The sequence below is a fragment of the Rhamphochromis longiceps genome, linkage group LG10 (genome assembly GCF_057381845.1).
Source record: "Rhamphochromis longiceps isolate RC_006_pf linkage group LG10, R_longiceps_female_GT1.1, whole genome shotgun sequence".
NCBI classification, from domain to species: Eukaryota; Metazoa; Chordata; class Actinopteri; order Cichliformes; family Cichlidae; genus Rhamphochromis; species Rhamphochromis longiceps.
This window is the reverse complement of record NC_140566.1, coordinates 29,798,570-29,816,283: the sequence shown is the minus strand read 5'-3', so window position 1 is coordinate 29,816,283 and position 17,714 is coordinate 29,798,570. Positions and strand designations below refer to the sequence as shown.

Here is a 17,714-nt window from a genome sequence, read left to right as displayed (position 1 = left end):
GTCAACAAAAGACAAGTGGGAGCAAATCACAGGTACAGACGATCAACCACAGTTGGAGAACAAATGAGGGCGGAGCAGACGGTCACAAAGGAGGGAAAAGTTAGATTAGACATAAGAGAAAACTAACCTTCAAAGTAGAGCAGGAAATGACGAGGGAACAAATGCCACTAATTTCAAAACAGAAATCATCTCAAACACCCAGGACCCCAGAAATAGGAGCTAAAACCCGTCACCAGGCACCCACCCATGGACCTCGGTATCCTGTCCCAGGATCTGGCCCCTAGGTTATTTGTTCATAGGGTTTTTTATTCTTTTTTCTTTTTTTCTTCAAACGTGTTCAGTCTGGCCTCTTATCCAAGACACTTTGCTTTGGGCCACTAAGGCTTCTGGGAAAATTCAGCACCACCACATTGTGTCCACCACAGTGAGCTGGTGATTTTTGGATGTATAATGGTGACACTAGTGGGGACAAATCAAAGCAAACATCATCTTGTCTTCACTAAAATTAGAAACTAGTGACCAAGCCCACGAATGCTCATAAGGAAGGTTACTGAGGTCATGAATCATGAAAGCTGATGGGTCAGTTTCTCATAGAGGTCTATATGATTGGACCTTTTTGCTGGTGGGGTTTTTGCTGGCACAGATTGGACCTTTGTGGGGTGACTAGGCACATAAGCACAGTGAGTCTGCAGACAGTAGGAGTCAGAGTTGGCTCATCTTACAGACATTTTGGGCCTATTCAACAAAAGTGATTTAAAAACCTATTTTGTCCTTGCAGGCCATCAAATGCAGTTTTAGATTGTCTGTCTGCAGGTGGATCTGATTCCTGTTGGGTTTGTATTTATTTAAAAAAAAAGGCATCTGTATCATTGTAACAAGAAAGCAAGTGCACAGCAGCAGGAGTGTTCGAAATGGGCAAAATCGAAAAATAGATTGAATATGAAGCTGCGAGCGGAGGTCTTCAACTTGTCGGGCTCCAGCATTAGAGAGCGGTCTTTTTTTTTTTTTTTTTTTTTTTTTTTTTTTTAAATAAATAGGACAGGGGGAATGAATGAGAGAGAGAGGGGGAGAGAAAGAAAGAAAACCAAAGGGGAGAAGAGACGGTGAGAAGGGGGGGGAAGAGAGAGAAAAAAAAAAAACTCCTGGGTCACCTGTATGGAGAAAAAAAAAAAACAAACAAACAAAAACAAACAGAGGAGACAGCAAACAACAAAGAGCAACATAATAATAGAGAAAACAAAGCACCATCACAATAAACTAGCTAGTCATAGATATCAGTATTTACTAAGTAATAAACGATATTGTGCAGCACGCAAGATAGACAGCGCACAGTGTGCTTTGAGGCAGCAGCCAAGAAAGCTTTAGTCCGCGTCTGTGAATACCCATGTGTGCATACCTGTGTGGATCAGCATGCTTGCATTCCAAAGGTTTCTCCATGTAATGATCTGCTAGGGAGTGTGGGGGGGGCCACAGCCCCGTCCTCCAGGGTGTGAAGCGGGTATGGAGGAGATCAAAACTCCAGACATCCAGAGGCCCCCAGAACACAAGAGACCATGGAAGACCAACAGAGGGGCAGCCGCGCCACTGTCCCAGTAAGAGCTGAGGAGAGTCCCAGATGAGGGCTCGCCCAGCAGCCGCGGAGCAGAAGTCAGGGGGAGTTGCAGTGACGCGCCCGTGAGCTCCGCCGGCCCCCAGCTGCGCCTGAGTGACCGAGCCCTAGGCCGAGAGGCCGGGGGCACCCCACCTCCAAAGGGGCCCGAGCGAGCCCCAGGCCCCAGGCCCCGACAAGCGGCCGCCAAGGAGTGAGCCGGTGTGCACCCGGACGCCCACCCCCAGACACAAAGAACCACCAACACACCGACACCTGAGGGAGTCCGCCACCGGCAGGGGAAGTGGTGGTGGGTGGAGATAGGCCTCCAAACCTTGGAGGGCCTGAGGTGTCCCCAGAGAGGTGGCGTCTGATACCCAACCTGACATATAGACACAGACATACAGGCACACACAGACACAAACATCCATTCCCACCCTCATGCTCTCATATGCACTCACTCCACACTCAACCAACGTGGAGACAGACATAAAGAGACGCTGTACACACAATCACACTCCCCAAGCGTACTCTACAAACCGGGTCTAGGTACCCTTGCCCCTGGAGGGGGGAATTGCACCCAGACCCAGGTGGTGTTACCCTTTTCCCTGCGGTGGGGAGAGGCAGACCACCCCGACTCCGCAGCAGCAGGGAGGCCCCACACCCCAGACCGCAGTCGGACGGCCAACTCCTCCTCCTAGCCCTCCCGCTCCAGCAGGCCGCAGAGAATGGGGGTGGGAGAAGACTCCAAACCTCCCTCCACCCGCTCATTGTAGTGTTGATGCATATGTGTTCTAAGGTGCAATTAAAACCCAGGAGGGCATGGAGCTACCTGCCAAGGAGCAGCAGGTAAGCGCATAGTCCCTCCTGCTAGCCCTCAATGACTAAGTGTATTTAAAATTGAGAGGTGGGCAACGACGTCAGGGGTGAGGTATACACCCTGATGGTGATTTGGACTCCGTGATTGTGCCCACCCCCAAGATCCTATATGTATGTGTAATGAGAGTGTGAATAATGTGAATGTCTAAGTTGTGGGATAAAATTGAGGCAGAGGCAGCCAGAAGGGGACGGGGGGGGGGGGTAGCCTCCTCTGCACCCTGGTGACATACCCCCACTCCAAGGCCCTGCATGTGTGGGTGGTTGTGGAGGAGCGGGAAGAGGGAGGCAGCTGGAGATGGGGAGGGAAGGAAGGGAGGGGCAGGTAACCCCTCCCTGGGGCCAGCTCCCCCGCTGACCCCAGTAGGCACTCCCACCCTCCGCGACCCGCCAGGGAAGGGGGGCCCAGGGCCATCAGACCGGGGCCCAGTGCAGTAGCGCCCCCTGGCTCCACAGAGCCCTGGACAGTCCACCCAACCCCACCACAGAGAAAACTGCACCCACCCCACCAACCACACATCTTCCAGACTACATAAGACGGTAAACGCCCAGGCTGAGATCTTCCTCCACCTCTCCTGTATCTCCCCCTCCTGCAGAGAGTTCCTGAGAGAAGAAAGCTCCTGCAAGATGTGACCATCCCCCCCACCAGTTGAAGAGCCCCCCAGGCGGCTCGATGCACCGGCGGCACCCTGCTCCAGGGCCGGGCCCCCATGCACCCACCCGCCCACAACCCCGGCAACACACCAACCAGGACCCGAGCCCCCGAGGCCCGGCCCGGGCCCCAGCCCAGAGACGGAGCGCCCCCAAAACCTCACGCCCATCCCGGACCCACCCAGGGGCAGCCAGGTTGCCAGGTCAGTAACCCACGTCCGTCAGCACAGACCCTCCCCTAGCCCCGCTGCACGCAGCCGCGAGGAAACAGTCACCTGAGAGCCAACAGAGCCCTCAACCGGAGGGAGCGGTCTTAAAGCCAAGTTTAATCCCATGAGCTGTGCTGACCGTGGAGGCTGGAGAAACATCGTTAACCCTCAAAAACTCAAAGAGCAGAGAGTGAAGGGGCAGGGAAAAGACGTGATCGAAGGGCCACAGCAGCAGATGGGAAAATCATCTTTACACTTCAAATCTTGTTTCTTTGGCTTTCAGCAAAGTGCTAGTTTCTGTTTTGAGCATTTTTAGAAGAAGCTGTGAAGCTGTTATCACACTTGTGTAGCAGTTTGTTGCATTAGAGAGGACAAACACAAGGCTGATGTGCTGCAGGCGGTCTAATTCACTGCTGCTGACTTGCTAGTTAATTTTCAATCCTCTGATACATGCAAGTCCTGCAAGGGCCCCATCTGCAATACCGTGACCTATTTGTGTGTGATCGGCGACAGATCACTTCCCCGACATCTTGAGCTGCGTTTCTTAACTTGATTTCTTGTGTCAGTGCAGCAAATTTAGCAACCTTCGAGGGGAAAAAGATCGCATTAGCTCTTGTGGAGCGTTGGCTTCCACATGTTTGTGTTTCCAGCTGCTGCTCCATTAGTCGTACTCATTGATATTCCGCAGCCTTCGACCCGAGAGGACATTATCAGCAGGACAGGCGTGCAGTGTGCGAACGTGTCGTGCTTAAAGGCATAAATAGACTCTAATAAAAGCCATTTCTGTTGGTCATACAGAGTAAATCGGTTCACTGCATTCCCAGTTCACTGATCGGCCGAGCTAACGTATCGCTTTTCGGCATGCACACCGGAACTATGAACAAATTTATTTATTTATTTTTAGCATGGTTCACTGGGTTTTATTCATTTATTTCTGGGGATAAAAGCAAAGAAATAAAGGTTAAATAGAAATCATCAAAAGAGAATAAACACTGTAAAGATAAAAATGGAATCTGGCACAGCAAATAAGAAAACTGCATAAATAGGATGATGATAATATTCATTTAACATCAATAGCAGTTACATATATACACGCACATGCATGGACATTAAATCAGCCCTGACAGTCTCACAGAAGTCTCTGTGATGGAGTTGCTTTAAAATCGATCTGAGAACAATCCCTCAAATATGAATCCAGCACTTTTCAACTACTCGATGTGTTTAAATCATCATTAACCATACCAAATATGTGATTGATTGATTGGCAAAATCACATATAATCACTTTTGATTCTCCAAAAAATGATTTACAGTGCTTAGAATCAAAGATTGCGTTTATGGCATGAATTTAAAATAAAGATCAATCTGCATAAAGATCAGTCTGATCTTTCAGTTGAGCGGACTGACTTAAAGTGTAGGTAAAGCAGCTTGTTTCAGATGGTGACATAGCTGCACTGGTGCTTATTATAAATCAAATTAGGATTGTTTTGTACTGTGAATCATACTAAGCTACTCTGTTAGACGCCCAAGATTAAAAATATGAAGCAGAAAAGGGCAGAATCATGATCTTCCGACTGCACACACACCTCCAGGTTCACTCCCGCCCCCCACACACACCTCTACATGTGTCCGATGGGTAGGTTAGAGGAGCAGGTGGGCTTTTTGACTCACTGCTCTTTCAGAGCCCACGGGTCTTTTGCACTTTGCCCTGGTGCACTTCGTCGACCAAAATAGAAGATGCTAATCGCACCCACAATACCAGAGCCAAGACCTACCACAGATCACTGTGCTTGTGCAGCAAGAGAAGGGACTTTCTGACTTTTGGTTGCCGCGATGCGTTATATCATACTGGTGTTGCTAACGATGCACACTTGCGGTGTCTCCTTGAAGGCATCCTTTTGTGTCACACTCTGCTGTAGACGTAAAGAGTGTCAGAGAGAAGTGTGAAGTCTAGGTTAAATGTCTGATCGTCTCTTTCAGAGAGTGAAAACAAGTTTCAAGGTGAGGAGAGATAAAACTGATCTCTCATTTTCATGTGCAGCGTTAAGGATGTTTCTGCCTGCCGATCACAGCGGGGACCTGCACTGCAGCAGTGCTTTTTGTGACTGCACACTTGTCTGCAGAGAATTGACTTCACAAACTATACACGCACCCAGCCCGTGGACTTCAAAGATGTATAGCTGCTCTTAAGATCTGTTAATCTGTTTAATTCTGTTAATCTGAACGTTTTCAGTTGGAGAAATGTTCCATCACTCATCTGTGTGACCTTCTCAGTCTCAGCTGAGCGCGACCTTATAGATGGCACAGCTGCAGAACGACCGAAACTAGCACCACCGACTAACCATGTGCGATGAGTCAGTTTCACGATCGGTAATATGGAAACTGTCACGACTATTGATCAGTGGCTGTGAGTGCTATTCACAGAGGTTTGGGCAATGGCGGTTGAATGGTTATTACATTGACTTAGAGCTGGGCGATATATCGAGTTTTTAAAACATATCGATATATTTTTATACGAGATATAAGATGTGACAATATCCTTTATATCGATATAGTCTATGTTACGTTATAATTATAGTTGTGGAGCCGCAAGTTTGCCTCTCTTTCGTCCACTTTTGTCTCTACGCAACGTTACTCCGCCTCGCCTTCACTGAAGACAACTCCCCCTCCTCCCCCATCGCTTCACATGCAGGCAGCGACAAGACGGACACGGCAAATCTCCGTTAACGAGTTACTGCGCATCGCCCCATGCGTGGGGCTGGACGGCGTCAACGTGCTAACGAGCTAAACATGCTAACGAGCTAACAGCGCTAACCCTAAAATCCTTTCATTCTCTCAAAAGTTGATAGCGCGCCTTATGTATGAATTCTGGTTGTGCTTGATGGCCGCGAACTGATTTTATGTGGTACACGGCGTTCAGCAATCTGTCAAAAATGTTTGAGTACGACTTTGGTAAGCTACGGAGCTGCACCGCTTGATAGATTGTCGGCGCATTACGGCTACCGAGGAGCGGAGTGATACGTACTGTGCATCAACGTAATATTACCGTATTGTGTGTGGATAAGGACCATAAATGGCACCTGTAAGAGACGTGGTTATGAAGCGGATTTCAAACTCCAGGCTGTCAGTCACGCAGTAAAACTTGGGAACAGAGCAGCTGTGAAATCTGTCTGTCTTTGTTATTACGCTCAGCGTCTTTTAGTTTACATTTTGACTGCACAATTGTGAGCTCTTTGTTTAGCACAAAAACAACTTTGTTTTCTTTTATTTATGGAGCATTATTATTTAATGAATGCTCATAATTTAATTTTGAGTAATTTTTCATGTACATCTGTGCTGTATGTTAATAAAAGTGCCTGTGTGACATCTGGGACACAGCTTTGACTAAGAACTCTCTTTTTGTTCTTACTTTATGGCTTAAAAAAAAAATCGAGATATATATCTTATATCGCCATCCAGCTAAAAAATATCGAGATATGAATTTTGGGTCATATCGCCCAGCCCTACATTGACTGCCTACTCAAACCAGCATTTCTGTCCAGGATGTGCACACAATGACTGTAAAGAGCCTGTGGGTGTAAATAGAGTCCTGGCCTGATGCTTAGCCAGAGGTTGTTATAATTCACAGAAGTCCTACTTGCACTCAACAGCGTACACTGTATTGCTCTGTTTGCACCGAGGGACCCGATCCCAGGGGTGGTAGCTTGTGTTGGGGTTTGAAAGACACAGAGACACAGTATCTCAGCTGTTCTCATACTCCTGACACATAAAGGATCATCACTGGTTTTCGCCTGGGCAGCAGTTATCCTTCTTCTCTCCTGATTCGCCTCGGGCGTTCGTTAAAAGTGTCCTCCTAGCAGGTTAGGTCTGCAGTATAAGATAACACAGTGAAAAATTAACCACCTTCATTATACTGAAGGTCGAACTTGAAGTTAGCTTACTAATCCTCTAATCCTACTGATTTCAGCTTCTTCCTCCACTTTACGGGAAAGATTTAACTCTGTTTAATGTACCTCAGTGCTCGGCGGTGCCTCAGCGGGGTCTGTTAACATGTTGACATCAGCTGTTTGCTGAGAGCTTGTTTCTTTGCCTTCACGGTAACTGTCACATCGATCAGTGTTATCAGGCCGATAACAACACGATGCTGGTTTTGACTGCACATCATCTCAGATCAGTGTAGAGGATTTTAATGCTGACTGCGAACCTGCCCCGACTCCGTGGGCGTCCGTGTAGTCGGAGCTTTAAGGGGCATCGGTGCCTGACGAGTCGAGTCGATCTGGGTAATTTGTTTTGGCTGTTGAACTGCAGACCAGTCCAGACCGAATATAAATAAATAAAACGGTGATTTTTTTTAAAACGTGTGCAGACGGAGCCGTGACACTAGGGCTGGGCCATATTATACCGTTCACGGTAATACCGGTATAATGTTAGGCAACGATAGGAAAATGAAATATCGCGATAGAATGGGAGTAAAACGCGCATGCGCAGTGCCTTTGTTTTCATACGCACATGGCCGATTGTTGAGTGAAACAGATGAACCAGAATTGGTTTGTAAAAATGGTGCAACTTCAGTGATGTGGAACTGATTGGGTGTTTGTCCGTCAGATACACGACAAAGCACATTTTTTTGCAGAACATACAAGCGGCCGTCGTTATTGTCGTATTTGTCGGACTAAGATGCTCTTAAATCTGGGAGTAATCTGGGTCCTAAACTCCGTATGCTTCAGGTCAAACAACACTGCAGCATCACTGAGCGTTAAAAACTGTCTAAATTCTTCCATCTTTAATAAAACGATCAGCATTGCTGCTTTACCAGGTGTAACTATAAAGTTTAACTTCCAGGCATCCATGAAAACAAAAGTTATTACATTTAACGGAGTTAGAAGTTAGCAGGAAGCTAGCGGAAGTTAGCTCGCTAGTTTTGCTAGTTACCTAAGCATGATATAGCATGTTCTGACTGAGAGATTTCTGAAAAAAATCAAACGTACAGCTCTGCTATCACTTCCAACATAAATGAAGACAGGAAACTAAACAGCAGTGACGTTTGTAGGGTTACTGAAGTTGGGCTAGCTGGTATATAATGATGTGCTACGTGATCGCTAGCGACACAGCTATGTTAGCATAACATAAACAGTGAAGCTGGAGGACGAACACTAACACTTTTCCACTTATAAAAGTTAACGTTAAGGTTCTTCATGGTTAGAGACAAATGCAATCGCATGGCAGGATGCTGTAAACGGACCAAACTTCAGTCAGGAGAACAACTGAGATAATCCATCCACAATACGAGGTTAGTCATTAATATACTGCAACATGGGAATAGAGCAGCTGCCAGAGAATTCAACATTAATGAATCAATGGTACAGAAGTGGAGGAAGCAAGAAGGAGTTTAATAAAGTTTGATTTATCTGACTGCTTTGTTTCGCTTAATGTGCCTTATAATCCCGTGCACCTTATGGTCCGAAAAATGCGTACTGCACACTGCAGTTTAATGTTGCAAAGCACCTCTTTTTAACTTCAGTGGATATTATACATGGTTATGCTCAGGATATGTCAGCCCATTTCTACTGGAAATGCCTTTTGGTTAAACTTTCAGCAAGGAATTTGCATTTGCACTGTTACATTTTTATAAAGCTTTAATGTACATAAAAACCAGCTTCTTGTTTAAGTGAAAATAAATGGAAGGTTGTCTTTTTGCGCTAGTAATGTTGTGGAGTTGTATTTTGTCTCGCATCAATTATATCGTCGGTTATATCGTTATCGCAAATTTTCAAATATATATCGTGATAAATATTTTTGGCCATATCGCCCTGCTCTACGTGACACTGTGTGGAGATGAAATATGATGCTGAGAACAGAAGATTCAGTTAAATGTTAACCTTCATGCGACCAGGAGTCATTTATATCTTTGACCATTAATTCATCAAACCACCTCTCCTACAACTTCCCATAGTTTATTTTACAGGATTTGGCCCATTGATAAGAGGATAAACTTTTTTATGTTTTTATTTCATTGATATTTTCAATTTTCTTTTTTTGTTTCTGCACAACATATTTTAAATATCATGTTTGTTTAGATTTAGTAATTTTGAAATGGACCATTTTGCCACAAGCAGCAGACATGGCTCTATTACACAGTCTTGTTCAGCTTTCAAACTAAATCCAAATCACATCAGTTAAAATTGCCCGTTAACATTTTTTCCAGATTCAAAGCTCACTATAAAAATGCTTTTTTTTTTTTTCCTCCCCTTGTCTGGCCTGCAGTTTAAAATTCCAACCGTCTAACTTGCTTAACGGAAAAAGAACAAATTATTAACAAATTAGAACTGGAATCAGATATTTTTAGGCATTTTAATTAATGACTGATTGCGTCCTCAGTTAGCGATTAACCCTCAAGCAACAGTCCTTATTTTAAAGGCTCTTGTTTGTATTTATCTTGCCCGCACATATTCAGAAATTATTTGATGTAATAATCGTAGTTTTCAATCATTTTTATGCATAATGGCGTTAACGAGACAAATTCCAACATCAGCTTTGTTGCTTTCGTTCACTTGGGCCATGAAGTGTCTGCCTCAAGGCCTCTGCAGCCATAAAGCTGCCAACTTTAGCTCTGTTAGCCTCGGTTCACTGCAGAATATCGCAATGCACAAGGAGACGTGGAAAATTAAAGGCTAATGTTATAAATGAAATCTGAAATCTTAAAATCTTAATCACAACTCAGCATTGGCGAAAATGAATTTTCTTTAACTTTAATCACCAAGTAGTTTTATCCTTAGTGAAAAGTGTGCTTATTCCTTTTTGTCTATAAGTAGACTGTCTGAGATTTCAGTCGCCTCCCCGATACAGTGGAAGTGAAGGAAGTTTAATCCTGACACCACAGAAAATGACTCCAAGGAAAAAAATTTAAATTCTATCTCCTTAATAAATGAAACCAAAATTGCCTTGAATGTGTATTTCTTCCTTTGAAGAAGAGGGGAAGTGTAATCTTTGTGAACTGACCCTTTAACAGCAAAACGCCAAAGCGAGGTCATGCCGGTCCGTCCATCTGTGAGCCCAGCCCTCTGTTCACTCGCCTGTTCCCAGAGGAGGATTTAAAATGTTTTGGTGACCTGCTGAACTGTGTTTACGGTTCAACTAGAGACTCTGCTAAGAAAGAAATGTTTAGTTTAAAGGTTTATCTCACTTTCTGCTGTGTTTAGTCTAATTAGGAAGCAAAACTTGATTTACGTAACATTAAATTCCAGATGGAGCACAGTGTGCTGCACAAAGTGTGAACTACCACTGAGCATGCAGGAAAAAAATAAAAGAAGTGAACCTTTTCAAAGCCTGAACGTTAAAATAATTTTTTTTAAAATTTAGTGCTTATTACACCTTCAGACATATTAAAAAATGAAATGAAATTCAATTTGCAAATATTGGCTGAAGTATAAAGGGTAAAGGCAGCTTCACGTTTCCAGAAACAGTTTCAGTAGAGCACAGTCGCAGTGTTGAAGTAAAGAAATCAAAACACAGAGTGATTAAAAATGAGGGTTGGGTTTTTAAATTGATCAAAGGGACCGCGAATAACTTCAAGGAGATCATTTTTAAAGTCTTTTGAGTCTTTTACTTCCTGCTTTTGTCTGCTCCCTCCTTTGATTGTCTGCCTCGCCCTCATAACTCACCTGCGTTTAAGTATTTCCACCTCCGCTTCCTTCCTGTGGATCAGCCCCTCGCGCCTCAGGCTTCTTGTGCCAAAACAAACAAGACGGCTTGTTTCAGACAGGATGAACTGAAGTCCAGGAATAAGACAGACAAGGATTATTTTGAACTCTGAATCATGATCTACTAGAATCCAAGAATTAAAATATGGAGCTGGAAATGAGAGAAGTAGACAGAGGATTAAGAGTTACTATAGCAGAGCAGTCACAGCAAATACACACTGCTGTATTCACATGGTTACATACAGCATCTGTACTGAGGTGAACCCATGCCAGGCGATGCAAATGGATACAAATTTGCAATCTGCATTTGCTTCACGCTGGGTCTTAAAAGCCCATCAGCTTGGATTTTCCCATAGATTGTCCTGACAGCGCGGTTAAGGACAGTCTTGCTGTTTATGGGCAGCTGGGTGTGAATGATTCAACTCCACTTTTTATAGAAACATTAAAAAAGAGTTAGGGCCTAGAGAAACAGAGAGCGACATCGTGGGAGTTCTTGGTAACTTCTCAAAAAATGTTACGGTAACCTGAATTCAGCTTTCAGTTGTACTCCTCTAAATGCTCATCACGCGGTGTTATGAGTGAAGAGTAGAAGCTAAAACGACATCATTTTTGAGTTAAACATACTGCTCCTTTCTTTTTTTCTTTTTAGCTTTGGGAAGAAGATGTTCACCTCTGCGCTTCCCTCTATTAACCAGCCTGACCTCTAGGGCTCTTACATGTTAAATTGCTTTCAGGTTTGTGAGTGGGAGTAGGAGTAAAATGATTTTCACTTTCAGCCTGCACTCCTAAACGTCCCTTTCAGCAGTTTGATTTATCTCAGATGAAGCAGCATCCACAGATGACACTGAAATTCCTGCAAAGTGGCGTTTCATAATTGAGCTGTGCACTGACAGAGGTATGATTCGTATCTCTGCCTTATCACCATTTTAGCTGGAAGAAATTTGGAGACATCTACTAACAGATGGCATGATGTCGATTTCGGAGGGACTTAATTTTACTGAAAATTGTTTGCGGCATCACACAAGATGAATAGTAGATAGACGGATTCTGTTTGCTTTTAGTGTGAAGCGTCCACAGGAGGGCAAAAAAAAGGGAGGCTTGGGAAAAAGAGTCACAGTGCGACTGCTTCGGCGCCTCATTGTCTCAGATCAGCTCCCAGGCAGGACGTGCGACTCCATCGTCGATAGCATTCACTCTTTAGTACAGCTGACAGCAGCCTCCAGGTCCACTCCCGCCCCCCCCATCAGCTCTAGGGCTGAACGATTATGGAAAATAATCTAATTGCGATTTTTTGCCCCAATATTGCGATTGCGATGCGATTATTTTTTAAGGTCTTTGTCTTCTGTATTATTAAACAAAGACAAGCAATACATCATATAGTATGGCCAATACTATATTACATTAATTTTAAACTGTTCTTTCCTGGAAGACAGACCTCTGTTATGATGACATGAGGTGATGCATGAATTGATGACTGACATTTTTATTTAACTTCTTCAATCACAACAGTATATTTGAACATACACAATAGTTTATTTTTAGCTTACAAACATCTGAGCATAAAGTGCTGACAAGGAACCCTGGTGTAAACATTAAAATGAAAGTCAGTACAATGTGCAGATTGCAGAAATATACATAAAAAAAATCAGTGGCTTTACCACACTCAGTTTTTCGACATCTGTGAACTACTAGACAGTCATTCAATTAAAAAATAATATTAAATAAATAAAACTAATAAATAAAAAATACACACATCTTACTGATCTCTGCAGTCAGTAACATTACACATAAAGTGCAAACATAATAGCAATTGTATAAACACACACACAAACACGCCTTTAAAATTTAAAGGCGTGAAATTGGACGGTCTAGTTCTGATTAGCGTCACCGCTGTCTCGGTGGAGTTTAATAAACTCGGCCGTCTGCTTCTTGCTATCTAAAATATAACCAGACACTGGCGTAAATTCTCGACTGTCTCATACTTCTGTTTAATAAGTTTTCTGTTTGACGTTTAGTCAGCTGTGTGAAAACCAAGGAGGAACCCACCCGGGGGATTAATAAAGTTTTATTTTATCTAATCTAATAACTTTAATCTCAGCCAAACCGATTTACTCACGAACAAACAAAACACTGAAAAAAGCCCAACAATAACATTTTTAGGTTGTCTAAGTGACTTATATATTACGTTTAACCCGAGCAGCGAAACTCCGCGGTGATCTGAAAATGATGTGCCGGGAGTTGTGCCGCTCTCGGCCGCATCAGTAACCCTCGAGGTCCCGGCTAGCTGTCGAGCTGGTGGGTAGCAGACGCCTCTGAAAACGTCGAAGCACTTTTGCAAATATGGGATATCTTGATAAACCGAGCAGATATTTGATGTTTACACAACTACTTTCTCGCCTGACAATATGTTAAAAGTTTATTTTGTGACCCAGAAAGATTAGTATGAGTAATTTTAAAACTTAGTAGCGGCCGCCATTGCTGGAAACTGGAGTTTGGCTGGGCCGCGCTATGAATTCTGGGATATGGTAGTAATTTGGACAGCCTTCGGCACGTCGCTGTGACGTAATCGGTCTACAAATGCGGCCTCAGGAGGATGCAGCCCATGAATTTGGACATGTCCAGAGTATAATCGCAGCCTTTGCGGTTAGAAAATTGCACTTGATCATGTCGCGATATTATCGCAAATGCGATATATCGTTCAGCCCTAATCAGCTCCTGAATGTAGGCCACATACAGCTGCTCTAAGAGCATTTGTTTGCTTGGCTGTCACCTCTCATTGCACCCCCATCTCCCAGCATCTGCAGCGTGGGGTCAGCTGCAGGGCCATGCCTGCTTTTCACTACACCTGAGCGGATGTTTGCGAGCACTAGAACGTAGCGTGGCGTGATAGATTATTAATGGGGAGGTGACAGTAGTATCCGTCTGTTAAGCGATGGAGTAAAGACCCCGTTTTCAGGTCCAAGTATCTCCGGTGATGTTCAAACAGTTTAAGACTCAAGCGTACTTCATACTTCAGTAGGACATCTTCAGCCTAAAAAGAAAATAGTTGCTCTCGGGCCAACTAGGTTTAGAATCTGGACCTTTTCACTGTGAATAATCCAAAAACATGCCGAAAAACAGTTACTGACTAACCTCATTGTCGATTGGCTCAGACGTCCTCTTGGCCTGAAGTTTCCGGCGTCGTCTTCCTGCCATATGATGGCATCTCTCTGTGCCCATTTGGACTATTTCTAACCATCAGAAGTGCCTCACCATGTGTTTGCTTTTGGGAACTCAAGGAGTGTTTAGACCTGGAATCAGCTAATAGTGCCAGCTTAGCTCTGATGAAGCTTTTCATATCAGAATCCCAGTAACGATGATTATCGCATTTAAAGATGCGTGACTGACTTCACTGCTTGGGTGCTGACATTCAGTAAGAGCAAGCGAAGGGGAAGCGACTGCCTTGAACGCATTGTCTACTACTCCCTCCCCCCCCCAATACAACTAGATGGGGGGTAGGATTTTCCCGAGGGGCTCAGAGTTATTACTGTGACCTTTATTTGCCCCTTGGTTTCGACTGAACCCGGTCTGACTTGTGTGGGGGGGGGATTAGCGTGGCTGTCATATCGTCTCTCGGAGGGACAAGACACTTTGCAGTCAGCTGGGTCAGTTTGTTCGCAGTGACGACCGACTGTGATCCCCAGGAGGTGAACACATGCTGCGAGAGCGGCACTACATGCATATTTATGTTTGCACGCTGTACCAGTTTGTGATGATGGCCGGCAGTTGGGTGTACCATTAGGGATACTTTCTCTTTTTTAATTACATAATCAAATTATATTAAATCAAAACTCAAATGGAAACCTCTAATTTGAGAGTTTTTAGACATTTTTGTGTTTATTACTAAAGGCATCTTCAAATAAAACGAGGAGTTTGTCTGTGGGATGCGATCTGAACCTCATTTTGTTTTCATTTGGGCAAATTGGCACCGTTAGAAGTGCGGCAGATTAGCTGTTTGCAGTCCTTGTTTACACTAGGCTCATAGACATGCAAATGGCTTTGATGCCAAAGAGAAATGATTATTCTGAGGCAAGTGCTACAGTTATGAGCCTCTCGTTTTTTTCTTTGATTTCCAGGAGATTTAAGGAGTTTTATTCACAATCGGCTTCAAAGATAATGACATCCTCTGGCAAGTGAGAGTCGCGCCAAATCTAAAAATAAGTGTATCAGTTCTGTGTGTTCAGTTTTGACTGCGAGGAGTGTCGTTTTATGCAGATTTTGGCAGCTACACTCCCAAATTCCTGAATTACCTCCGTCTGTGTCACAACCCCTGCTGTTCAGAGGCAGGGGGAATCATTTGGCACAAACTACAATCAGTAACCAGTAGCTGGTTTTAAAGCGTCTGCATGCACATTTCCTTTTAACCTCTGAGTAACTTTAGCTCATAAGTGTCCATCACAGAAGGAAAATGTGAGCTTTGCCAGCCAAAAGTTGGAAACTGGAGGAAATAAGAAGATTTTATGGACAACACTGTGCAGAATATGTTGTAGTTTTTGGAAGCTCAAGGCAAACAAACCACACAACTGTGTAGCCCTTCAATAACACAAGAGACATTAAAAGAGAAACGGGGGCACTGAGAGATTTATGAGTAGGTTTTCTTGTTAACCAAGAAAAAAGACTTGAATGTTTTACAAGAGTGTCCTGGTCAACAAAGACAGTAGTACAGTCATAAATATTATAAATTAGTAGGATGTATGTCCACATTCAAATCTATACACCACTTAAGTACAGGCAGTAAAAATGAAATACAGCAACTATCAAATTTATGACCTTCAGTGTTGCTTACTAAGTTATTCATTTTTAATCACGACTTTTATTCCAGAAACAACAGTGATAATATTCATGCAAAACATTAAAAGCCTGGAGTAACTACATCCAAGTCACTTAAAATCACCTAAAATTCATTGAGATCAGTTCCTTCAGTTTTATTTCATTCTGCAGCTGTTTTTTCAGATTTAGTGTCAACCTTTGGGACAGAGAGAAGAAATGAGTGAAGGAGTCTTTGGGGGGAGTTCAGCAAAGCAATAGATGCTGCTTTATGAACTCCAAACTGAGAAACGTTTAAGGTGATTGTGATGATGTACTGATTCTCTGGTTTCCTGTTTGTAATGTGGACAAGCATGGCATTTGTTCAAGTCATAAACAGCGCTGTAAAGCTGCATTTTTATTTTATTTATTTATTTATTTTTCAATGGCCACCAAGGAACCAGTCATCTGGATGGAAAAAGACTGCTGTCAGTGGGAAAAGCTTTCTTCATGAGTTTCTTAGTCTTTAATCAGAAAGGAAGAATCCTGGGGGTGTGCTGGTTGGCAAGTAGCTTGTTGGTCACAAGATGTTTGCCCATTAGTTGGGTAGCCGCCTCTGAGAGCCTCTCAGAGCCGCCTCTGACTTGATGTGAGGTGAAAACACCAAAATGGAAATGCAGAAAAAGCACCGCTGGTTTTTAATCACTTTGTTAAACTTTATAACTTTGTTATTCGTTTTTTATGTGCACAAAAAAAAAAACTGGTAATGCCAACCAAATGTAACAGTTGTACATTTGGTCTTGAATATATGCAGACTACTGGCTCCAGTATAACCACCATGCTGGTCTTTGGAAGTCAACGGCGACGTCACCACAGCTGTGTACCATTTATACCAGCACTGGATTATGAATTATGGAGTTTTCAAACTGTTGCAACGTTTCCCGCTGTATAATCTTTAAATCTAAATATCAGAGCTTCTGTGCTGATAGATGATTTAAAATGGCAGCAAAAACTGAACCAACCATACCTTTTGTATATTCAGCGGCAGCAGCACAATGTGTCACGGCGAGTGAGATGAGCCGCGTGGAAGAAATAAAGGAGGATCCGAACGCAGGCACTTGTAAAGGTGTGAGGGTGGTTTATTAAACAGAAAGTAAAAATGGGCAAATGGAACAGAAGGCTATCTAAACTGAGAACAACTAAACTAGTGAACACAAACCAGGACATGAACATGAAGGCGGATGAGCGGCGGAGAATGACGACGGAGAACACACAGACGAACCAGCGACTATAATGACAGAAGACACGACTTAAATACACTCAGAGAAACACAGGTAGATTACACACAGGTGGGGGACACAGCTGGGAGTAATTAACGAGACAAGACAAGGGAGGTAAACTGAACACACTCACATGAGACGCAGACCTTCACAATAAAACAGGAAACAAGAAATCACTACACAAAGACGCAGACTCGACACTGAGAGACAGACAGAATATAACACATGGAACCTTAACTAAACTAAACGTGAGACACAACCGAAGAACAAATCCTTAAACGTGAATAAACAGAAACATGGAATTCAAATAATAACCAACAAATCACAAAGGTAACAAAACGATCATTCAAGAATAAACCAAAAATATAATAAACACAGAATGCTGGGTCGAACCGACCCAGAACCGTGGCAGTATGTGCCAGGTTACAAAAATCCAAGTGGTCGACAAACCCCCAGAACAATACCAAACCGATGGCTAGTGCCAGCAGAGGTGACCCTAACCCGTACAGAAGAACAGCGAGCATAATGAATCTTTCCCTTGAGGAGCAACTTGTCTCTCTTTGCTCTCTGTCCGAAAAAAGGAAGCAGACGTCATCCTTCCACCCACCAGTCTGGTGTTCGTGATA

General features: G+C 43.6%; 1 protein-coding gene across 6 annotated transcripts in view; it reads left to right on the top strand.

The window, feature by feature from the left end:
• vps37d (VPS37D subunit of ESCRT-I) overlaps positions 1-17,714 on the top strand; it is a 50,657-nt gene that overhangs the window by 15,584 nt on the left and 17,359 nt on the right. The gene's annotated exons all lie outside the window — the stretch shown is intronic.